Source organism: Empidonax traillii, unplaced genomic scaffold (genome assembly GCF_003031625.1).
Source record: "Empidonax traillii isolate 1590-97213 ecotype Southwest subspecies unplaced genomic scaffold, ASM303162v1 scaffold57:size2250009, whole genome shotgun sequence".
Lineage (NCBI taxonomy): Eukaryota > Metazoa > Chordata > Aves > Passeriformes > Tyrannidae > Empidonax > Empidonax traillii.
In genome coordinates this window covers 1,142,780-1,154,153 of record NW_020955250.1, presented here as the reverse complement: position 1 = coordinate 1,154,153, position 11,374 = coordinate 1,142,780, and the positions used below count along the sequence as shown (strand labels likewise).

General features: G+C 40.3%; 1 long non-coding RNA gene across 2 annotated transcripts; it reads left to right on the top strand.

The window, feature by feature from the left end:
- Nucleotides 1–432: 432 nt before the first annotated feature.
- LOC114055513 lies at nt 433–9,778 on the top strand. Of its 2 annotated transcripts, none has more exons than XR_003570748.1 (8): nt 433–533; nt 2,018–2,279; nt 3,033–3,112; nt 3,857–3,934; nt 5,446–5,492; nt 6,239–6,360; nt 7,267–7,453; nt 8,033–9,778. It is a non-coding gene; the product is annotated as an uncharacterized LOC114055513 (long non-coding RNA). The 2 variants fall into 2 exon arrangements; XR_003570747.1 differs by having other exon boundaries at nt 7,793–9,778.
- The last annotated feature ends 1,596 nt before the right edge of the window (nt 9,779–11,374 follow it).

Here is an 11,374-nt window from a genome sequence, read left to right as displayed (position 1 = left end):
ACATTCCAGTCTTACAAATGGTAAATTTCAGAGATAAATTGGATGATAAATGAACTTAGATACATTAATTTCATATTAATATGAAATATGACTATCTTCTGTATTGGCTTGTTTTACTGCAATCTTTGTTTTTCCTCAAATTAAGTACAACTTGCTCTGGACTCACAAATTACCATTAGGTAAATTACCATTTAAGCAGGTAGAATATAGTGTAAAGGTCTTCTTTCTTTCCCCCCAGATTTTATGTTGTCGCTTTGCTGTCAGGTACTTCCCAGGTGGGCACTGTGCAGTGCAGCTGTGAACTGGAGTGGCTGAGTTTTGGATACACACCTTGCCTCTACACCTGGTGGAGCAGCAAACGGGGGGCAGTAACGTTGGGGTTGATCTGCCAGTGCTCATCTGCTACAGCCTCGAGGAAGGAGATGGTTGTTATGGATGGAGGGAAGGATAGCTTGTGAATTTGCCTGGGACAAATCCAGGCTTTCAGAAATGAGGGAATACTTGAACACAGGAGAAAACATTTGAAGAAGGGGGTATGCTGTTGTGCTGCTTGATACATAATCCCCTCCAAACAAGGGGTGTTGGTATAGAGGCAGAGGACTGAAAACTCTGTAAAACAAAAATGTTGCTTTCGGTGCAGCAGAGAAACAGAAGACATGCAGGATTCCAAGAGAAAAATAGAAAGGAAGGCTTATCATAGAATTACATAGAAAAATAAATAAAGGGTGACGTAGCGGTTACTCAGCACGTTTGTGAACATATGAACACTTCTACGGAAATATTTTATAGCTTTTTTTTTCTTTTGTATTTAACTGCTCATTCATCTTTGACTCCAAGAGAACATCTCTCATTCTTTTTTATAACACGGCAACTTTCGATGGAGATGTAGATACTTTCTATCCTCCACCCCCTTCCCTGAAATCAGATGCACACAGGGTGAGCAGGGCTTATGTTGGCCTTCCCTGGCATATGTGTGGCTAAATATAGCTTTACACAATGAACTTCAAGGCACAGTTCATATGTCTGAAGTCACACTGTGGTGAAGTGTCTAGTAAAAACACTTGCATGCGGATCAGAAGAAGAGGGCTTCGTTTTTACCTCCCGTGGTCATTGCTGGATTTGCCAGGAAAATTTCCAGCCTTTGCCACTGCTTTGCTCTGTAAGGCCATGGGCAGCAGCTGACACAAAAGTTCTCTGTGGATGCAAATGGTTTTATTGCTGTACATCTAGAGTAAATTTGGTATTTCTGCTGTGTTGCTTGTTTGGGTTTTTAAAATTAATTTCTTTAGAAATAATTGCTCCAAGTGGTCATAGATTTTTCACATTTACCCTGGAAGTAATCTTCAACCAAAAGAATGGATTTGCTGCGTGATCATTATGGTGAGCTGTTACTTTATGACTAATAGAGAAACGTTTTCCTGGTATTTGTGTCTTCACAGAACACAGTGACATCTTGTGGCATGGGAAAGGCTACCGTCATTTTTCCAGATCCATCCTCATTTCAGCAGGCTTAGAGATGAAAGTCTACACAAATTCTGGACAACTGCTAATGCATTACTTTCATCTGTAATATTCACTCTTTCAATTTCTTTTTTTTAAGGACATGTTTGTTTTAAATATTTTAGTAGTGAAAAAAGACCAAGCCTTGGTTTCTACCATATTATGAATGTAGAGTGTTGGAGCTTATCACTTCAGCTCACCGATATTCTTTGGAAAACTTTCAGCTCCAGGAATATTCCTGTCCCAGCTTCACTGATATAAGACTCTGAGAGTCAGAATTTCAGATGCTTTACATAAGTTAGTGTATTAGTTAGTTGTCATGTTGCTTTTGATGGAACTGAAAACACGGTAATATTTTATCACAAGGTAGAGACTTCTTTTTTTTTTCTTATCTTTCTGCGCCTTTTTTTTTTTTTTTTTTTTTTTTTTTTTTTTTTTTTTTTTTTTTTTTTTTTTTTTTTTTTTTTTTTTTTTTTTTTTTTTTTTTAACCTTAAACCACCTTTTGTCTTTTTGCAGACCAAACAGGGTTTAAGCCCCGTCCCTGATGTTTTGGGACCCTCCTCTGACATGGCTGCCCTTTGCAAGTTAATCTTTGGATAAGATCCTAGTTGTCAGCATGAAAGGAAAAGCTGAACACTGTGGCTGGAAATCTGCCCCCCAGCAGAAGCCCAGTCCCTGCAATGGATATAAACACCCTGTGTCCTTTGCAGAGGGTTTGTTTATCTCCATGGAGGGTGGAACATGACCAGCCCGAGGGATTTTTGGTGATACAACATCGGTGAGTTGGTCCCTTCACCTGTATGTCAGGATTAGAGATTCTACATCCAGTCATCATGACATTGGGGATATTCCATAGTTATCAGATTATCCCCTTAAAGTATCTCCATAAAAAATATGGATAAACTGCATTTTGTTCATTGGGCAGATGATGTGTGTTTGCTCCTGCTGCAAGTGTCCCAGAAAGTTTAGATTTTAGTTCAGTTCTTTTTGTTTGTTTGTTTGTTTTTCAAGACCAGAAATACTGAGTCATTTAAAATATCCTGGTTCTAGCAAGGGATATCAAAGAGCTCTCCTGACTCTCTCATGCACGAATAGTTTATGCCTGTAAAAGTGCACAAAGGGGAACATACGAATACAATATCTTGTAGGTTTATATTAACAATGCCCTATCAAGTATGACTTTTTTTTTTTTTTTACTTTATATGTGGTCTTCTTGCACAGTTTTTGTTACTGAAATAAATTAGAATTTTCCTGGATTTCATTATCATGGACTTGTTGAGTTTTGATGAAAGTAACAATTAAACTACAAGCAGTAACAAGATCAATTTCTATTGCATTCAAATTAGCTAAATAGAAAAATGCATATATTTAATTTTTGGGAACTTCTTCTGAACTAACAGAGAGGAAAGAGGACAAACCACTTCATTTTCCTCATTGAACTGACAGCACAGCCACATTCAATGCCCATCTTTTCACCTTTTGTCTAATGTTTATGTTGAGTGCACCACTTACCTTCAGCTTTGGTTTATAGTGAAAAATGAATGGGAAATGCTGGATTGCTCAGGAGATGGCCCAGAAGAATTGGAAGAACATTCAGTGGTGGCTTATAAGGTAGTAGACCAAGATTTATCTTATCCATATCCTCACATTTTATTTCCTACTATGCAATGCAATAAAATACCATAGATTATTATGTACTGAAATACCATACCCAGAAAATATTTTTGTATTGGTGCAGTTCTGGATGTAGCTGTACCAATGTTTTGGAATCTTTCTGAATAAAGTGACAGTAATTTCTTCAGTCAGTGCTCAGTATGTAACAGTAATACAAGATAAAGACCTTGGCAGCACATTCTTTGACTTAACTGTACAGTTGTAACAGTTGCTCTGAATTCATTTGCATGATCAGCTATGGCATAAAAACATTCACTTAAGAGCTTGCATAGAAGAGGGACGGGGAAGTGAAGGCAAATAAGAATTACAGCCTGGCCTGTGAGGGGAAAACAGAATTTAGGATATCAGGAGCTGCAATGCAATGAAATTTTTCTATAAAAATGCATAATCTAATATTACCTCAGAGAGCTCCAGATCCACATCCCTGAAGCTGTCCCAGACTGACAAGGAAGTAAGTGGTTCTGGAATGCTGTCCCCATTAAAACAGCAGAATGTTCATCAGGGTTTCACTGGAGAGAATAAAGACATAATTAAAAGTTGGTGGCTTTATGGGATTGCCTCTTTAATTGTTAACAGATCATCATACACATTACTGTTAATTATATTTTGGCAATAGCAGCCTTTTCATTTAGGAATTGTTTTTTAAATTATTTTCAGTGACAAGTATTTTTCATTTTGCAGGGCAACATGTATATTTTTGGTGGGATGGTGGATTTGCTTTCACACAAGTAAAAACTCCTCTCTGGACATATGACATTGGTATGATACACAATAACCAGTTTTTTCCGTGGGACATTCCAAGTCCATAGATACTAATTAACAATAAGAACCAAACTGTTTTCTGCTGCTTGTAGCATAGCCTTTCCCCAAGCTTTACAAGATGTTATGTGTGTGAAACTGTGTGCACATTTCCCCCCTAAAATTACGCTGTTTAAACTATCAAAAGGTCAGATCTTACTTCAATTAGAGAACTGAATGGGAAAGTTTTATGTATTTTAACGTATCAGAATTTCCATTCCTCCCCTCTCCTTCTGAAGTTTACAATTTGATCATAAATACTAATAATTCATATAGTATTTATTTTTTTTAATGTTACATTAATTTTAAAAACCAAGCTCTTTGTTTTATTATGGGCAAAAGCAGATTAGTGAAGTATTTTGTAATTTTACTGAAGAAACACATAAGCTGGAACAGGAAAAATCAAGTATAATTAAATAAGAAGATGGGAAACTACCATCAACATTTTATAATGCAGGTTTTCTTCTGCTAAGGACAAACATTTTTGATGTTTTAAGTGTGTATTCTAACAAAAGCAGGGTAGCATTTGAATTTAACAGCAATGTCATACATGATTGTGTTCTCCCTTTGGAAATCCTGCATATAGCAATGGCTGCTTATTTTGATGTCAGATGGAGGAGCAAAGAGAGAGATGCTGAGCTCTTTTTCAGCTAGTAAATCTTGTGACCAGACCAAGATTTAATTTAAGTTTCCTGGCTTCTTTTGCTACTTCACTCCGTAATCTTAAATCAATGGGTTTTTTTTCATCCTTCATTTGTGTTTTCCACCATTTGTCTGAGATGCCTGCTGGAAGAAGAGAGAGCCTCAGATAGAACATATTTTAAAGGAGAAAGCATCTTATTACTCACAGTATTTATCAGTGCAAATTGGGAATGAGGTATTCAAAATGGGTGCGTGTTTAGCTTTTTCATAGTTATTATTTAAAATCCTTTGGCAAGTATAGCTTTGAGTAATGCAAGCTTGCACTGCTTTCTCATTCTACCTCTGGTGCTGGTACCTGGTATTTCCTCTCTTTCATGGTGATCACAGATCTGTGATTTCTGACTGTTATTTGGGGGCTACCCTTAAGGGGTCTATGAAAAAGAACAAGAAAGAATAATGCAGTTGTCATAAGGATAAGTAGAAGAAGTCATACATCCATCAGGAAATCTGGGAGTCCTGCTAGTTCAGAAAATGCTGAAAATCACAGGTTATTTCTGCATTGTGAAATTTATAGGAAACAGGAATACAGTATGGTACCTCTGTGATTCAATATCATATAAGGATACAGGAAAATTACTCTGACTGCGTCTCCTGCGAGTCTCTTGGTGCTGATGTCTTAGCAGGGAGCAGATTTCTTCAGCCTTGTCAGTAGAAAACGCCAGGATGAGACTTACTTGAAAATTAGATCTGTAATTTGAAAAATTACTGTTGGAGGAGTGTCCTCTTGTGGTCCAGGAACTAAACTGCGCTTTATTAAATCAATCCCCTAGATTCCACAAGATGGACAGAGTGCCGTAACGTACCAGCAGAGAAGGAGGTAAGGAGCCAGGAAGTGGGGAATGTGTGAATCAAATGCCTGTTGCTTTGTTGATTAAACAGATTGCTTTGAAATATGTTCCCCCAAACAGTTCCAATCTCATCTCTTCAGAGACATGTGGCTATACTTTATTTCTTTGCACTTTCAATAACTAAGGCTTTTTCCTTCTTCAAAACAGTGTTTAAAAATACTGCTCTTAAATTTTAAGTCCTATATAAGAAGTTAAGTCCTCTCCTCTGCTGCTGCTTATGTTTTTCTGAAATCCTTATCAAGAATACTAATTTTAAATGGAATATTGCAACCATACGTGAAGCCTGTGCTTTTAAAAGTAGGGTTGTGAAAACAGATTGGCAGTCACACTAATACATTTTGGAATGTGAAGTGCTGCAGCATTTTTCATTTCTTCAGTCTGAACACGTGGACTCACCAAGTTACTGCCACTTCTAATTGAAACCGGAGTGGAAGCATTTATGTCTTGCTCTTTTGAGCTTGGTTTTATATCACTACATGTAAAGAATCGTTCATTTTTTGCTACGGAAACTTCATCCTCAAAATGTTTCTACACCTTGAAATTACACACAAAAAATTATTAAGATATGTCAGAGTTACTACTCTGGTTACCTGTGTTCAGTTTTACGAGAAAGTTTGGGACTGCCGGTTCATTTGTGGGGGGAAAAAAAAGGTGTATTTCAAAGACAGACATTGCTACTGATGACTTAACAAGCTTTTGTCTTAAACTGTTTTAGAGCTTGGCACCAGCTCACAGAAGAGGTCACAGTGCAGTAGTGTACCATTCCAGCATGTACATCTTTGGGGGATATATGATGCATCAAAGGCATTTTGCAGGAATTTTGGACTTTCCATTTTGGTAAGTTAAAAAAAACAGGCTAAGGTTTTGATCCAATGTAAAAAAAAACCCCAAAAAACCCTGCAGGAGAGTCTGGCTTGCCCTGTTAAGAAAATTCTTATCAGTAGAAATGCTGTAAGTTAGTTTTGGCTGTTGCTCAGCAGCATTTAGTGATGAATTCTGTAAATTCAATTAATACCTGGCTGAAATTAGACTATTACACTGGAAGCAGTTTTACAGTATTTGCCAGTTTTAGAGCTGAAAATCAGGGATAATGTTTTGTTCACTCTTCACCAAATTCTTCAAGGATTACTAAAAACTTTCAGGCGCAGCAGAGACCCTGACTATTAATGCCATCTTTTGAGTCTCAGATCTCAGACTGACCATGGGGAGCCAAACCTTTCAGGAGATGGTTTCATTAGCATATTCATCACCAATCTAGTGTTGCAAACCAGATGATTCCCAGAGACTTCTTAAATGGATAACTTTTGTTATCTGGTGGCTATTCTGTCATTATTTTGAAACAAATGATGGGTTTATCTCATCCTTCATTCCCTCTCAGGGAGAATAAGCACAGACATTAATGAAGTTTTTGTTGACTGATTTTTCCCCTCTTACAGCCAGGAAAGTATCTTTCTGTGTCAGAGTTAATGAATTGGCAAAGCCGTAGGAAAAACTGCTCTGTAAATAAAATTTCCATGGCATCTGTCATATAGCATCTGATATTTTCATTAAAAGTTTATTTCAAAACTGATTTTTTTAATGCACTTTTTCAGTGTCAGAATTTAAGCTTTTAACTCATACTGAAATAAGCTTAGAGCAGAAACCTTTACTCTTCAACTGAATAGTTACTTTCTTCTTGAAATAGATCCCTTCTCAAACACTCAAGTAAATCTGAACCATCTATAACTGGTATTTTTCTTTCAGATACAGGAAAGTGGTTGTGTGTTTCCAGCCCATCTCAGAACACCGGTCCAGGACCTCAGCACGGCTATTCCACAGTGGTTTATCCTACTGGAATGTACCTCTTCGGAGGACTGATGGGGCTGAGTGAGCAGAAGGACTTTTGGAAGTGGGACTTTGTAAGCAGCAGCTGATCCAACATCAGAACAAGGTAAACTATTCTATGTGTTACACTAAATGAGCAGAGAAAGAAAGAATTAATCTTATCATTTGATACTGCATCAGGTAAAGGGGGAGGCAGTGCCCTTTTGGCGGATGTAGGAATTGTTCAGATCAAGATACGGTGCTGCTGCCATCCCTGGGGCTCCAGTTGGCTTTGCTCAGAAGAGCTGTTGGCAATGCACTGATGCAGCTGTCAGCAGTGTAATTCTGATGTCCCAATGCAGCTGTTCAGCAGCCATTCTTCTGAGCCAAAAGGGAAATAGAGGCTAAAATCAGCGTTAGGTTTCTTGTTGGTCTTCTGTTAACTGCTGGTTTCTCTTACACTTAGCCAAGGACCTCCTCCAGTGGTAGGCCATGCTTCAATAGTCTGCAAAGACTCTATGCTGATTTTTGGCGGAGGGATTTCAAATTCCAGTCCTAACGATGACCTCTGGAAGTATCATTTCCATACGCAGACATGGAAGCAGCTTAGTAGCACTGCAAACTTTCCTCCTAAGATGTATCACTGCATCTTAGGAATTGGTGCTGATTTCCAAACTACCTCAGATTTCACTAATACATCCCCCAGCCACTGGAAGAATAATCAGAAGGACCATGGCCAGCTGGTGCCCATCCCGCGGCACACTCGCTTTGGCAACTACTTCCACCAGCGGCCCAGGGACGGGACGTTGGGCAGCAAGGATAGCAACGCCATTGAAATGAAAACCTTCAGCTTGCCTCTGGAGCCAGTGGGCTGCCGTGCATTTCAGACCACCTCAGAGGCAGAATTAGAGCCAAACAGAGACACAAGCCTTTTGTTGAAGGACAAGTCTCTCCCTCTGTTTCCCTCTTCAGAGAGAGAAACTTTGGCTGCAGCTCAGGTTGTGGGTGAAGAGGAGGGAGGTGACCCTGTGACCGCAGGGGATGAACTCAGCAGCCACACCAGCACCTTGCTGCTCACTGGGGGCAAACCTTTGTCCAGCTTCGCCGAGATCTCCTTCAGGCAAATGGGAGTTCGATAGCTTGTGATGGCTTTGATTACAAAGTGAAAGAATAAATTTCCACCACCGCGGCAGTAGGTGGAAAACCAACTGCTTGCAACTGTCTTCAGCTTCCTATCAGCATGCTTGGGAAAAAAATAATTAAACCTTCTCATACTTGCTGTGAACAGATTTTTTACAATGTTAACGAAACCCAACGTATATTGAAGTCACAACTTGCATGTAAGTTGTGATTTCTGAGAAGAGCTTGTTGGAATGCTGCTCTTTTTGTTCCTTTTCTTCCGGTCAGTTCACATCCTTTCAAATTGCAGTGGCTGATGCTGCCTCCAAAATCTGAACTGCAAGTAACCCCTACTGGCTCCACAGCTGCCATTTCAGGGTCAAAGCTTGCTCATGTTGCACTGGCATTAGAGGGAAATCTGGTCACATTTGAAGTATTAGATTAATCTTAATGGCAACATTCTCTAAAGTTTTTTAAGGTTTTGTTTTCTTGAGTGTTCTTTGCACAATATATTTGCAACATGAGATAAATAGCCTTACAACAACACAGAAATCAACCGAACAAACTAGCAAGTGAAATCTAGAAGATATTCAAGGATTGTATATGGACCATGAGTGCTCCCTGAAAATCATCTGCAGCCTTAGACCAGAGGAAGTACATTATATTGACAAGAACAAAGGAATTGCCAAGTGAGCGTTGGCTTTAATGACTGAGCACAGGATCAAAAGGGTTTGACTTCCCATGGTGGGATGGGGGCGACAGAAAGAGAAGGGTTTGACAGAAGGGGCACAAAGCATGGGCTGTTCTGACTGGTAATTCCTGTTTTAGCCACAAAGGGATTTCTGCTTTTCCAACTCCCATCTCTCTGTTTTGTCAACTCAGATAGCAGTCATTTCACATTTCCCCTCTATCCCAGTAAATCTTGAGTTCATGTATGACTTTCCTTTGCTGAAAAGAAAAAGTACTTTTTTTGAAAGATCATATAGTCCAATGTTCCAAGCATTTATTTCCATAGAAGTTATTGAGATACTGGCCCTCTGACAAAACTTCAGCCATCTGTAAGAAATGCTGCTATCTGAAACTACTAGAAGCTATAGGTTAATACTTCTGAACATTTGAAAAAGATTGCTTTTCAAAAGTTTCATAGGAATAAAGGATTTCAAGTGAGAATGTTTACTTGTCATCATCTCCTCACAAGTAGCTGTCACATGAATTCAATGGGCAAATTATAGATGAATTCGTAAAAAGCTACAAGAGTTATTTGTGACCCTTGTTTGGAAACAGAAAGGATTGTACTCTTCCACTTAGATAAAGCCTGCTTTGTTTCCTATCAGTGTGTGCACTTCTTCTCCACTCTCATGAATCTAAAATACGTATTTGTGTTTTCAAACTGAACAAAGAACTTACCTTTCTTAACAAGGAACATGATCCCACAAGCCCCAGTCATCTCCTAGCACTTCAGCCAGCCCAGGCTTTGCATTTCTGCTCCAAGAACAAGAATTTCCCAGTTTGAGGAGGTTTGTTTGGAAAGGACTTCAATACAGCAACTGAGCTGAGCATGTACTGAGCACTGCAATCTTAAATCAGCAGCTTGTTTTCCTTTTGCTGGCTGACATGTCTGTTTTGGCATTATCCTGAGAGCTGCCATAACATACAGGCTTTTATCAAGGATTGACAAGAGACGGAAATGTAACTGGAAAGGGCAACAATAAACCAGTGACTTTTCCAAGTCACGCGAAGGCCTCCTGGCAGGTAGAGGTATCCTGGGGATGTGCAAGAGCCCCAGGAAAATGCCATCCAGCCTCTGTCATTCCTCTCTTCCTCCCCCCTCAAACTCTCTTCCCTTTGGCAGCCCCACAAAGGGTTTAACATTTACTCAGAGCCAACGCAGGCGGGACATGAGCCAGCCAAAGGCAATGCCTTGGCATGGGGAGGAAAAAGCAGCTTGCAGAGTGTGCCCATCTCCCCATTTCCTCCCCTGGCCTCTGCCCGTGTGCCAAGTCAGGTGGCTGCACCAGCACCTTGGGCACCACTTCTTCACCTGAGATCCCAAACCTCTCAGGCTGACCTGATGCCATAAGGGCTCTTCTGTTCCTGCCTCTGCACGGGACACCAGGTGTGCAGGGGATTGGGGAGGGGCTGTGCCTGGATAGGTGTGGGCTCAGGCCCTGCTTCCGGGAGGATGAGCGGCAGTTGGCCCCAGTAGTGCCGTGGAAGGGAAGAGAGATCCTGAAAGTGGAGTGCTCTGCTACAGCAGCTTTGCTGAAGCCACTGGAGGCTCTTTTTCCCCTTGCTGGCCCGTTCCCAGGTTTTTAAAAAACAAGGGTGACCTCAAGCTGGAAGGGATGGGGTTTGGGATTTAAAGTGAGTGCATCCCACAGTTGTCCACAAGAGTGCCTGGCACCTCAGTCCCTTCTCAGCAGGCATGACCCATATTTCAGGTTCTCTCCCAAAAACCACTGTCAGGACCTAGGCACACAATCCTTGCTCATACCACTGTATGACATTTCCTGGGTCATCTCCCCTTTCAAGACTCAGCCAGCGCCATCAGCTACACCAACAGGGCTCTCAGAGCACCTCAAGTGGTGTCACTCCTGTGTGCACACCACAGTCACCTTTTCAGAGAGGAAGAAGGTTCTTCTTCTTCTTCAGAGAAGAACCTTTGTGCATGTGCTGACGATATTTCTCCATAACTGTAGCAGTTAATGAGAATTCATCCCAGGCCCAAGCAAGTGACTAAAAGCTGCTGCCATCTGAAAGCTCGGTGGTGGCCTGCATGAAATAATGAATGGAATCACTCCAGCTTGTGACAAATATTTAGAAACAAAACAAAACACACCATTTTTGGCTGGGCATGGACTGAAGGGGCTGCCACTGAAGCTTGATTGTTTTAGAATGTCTCTGAAAAACAGAGGAGCTTGCACATATC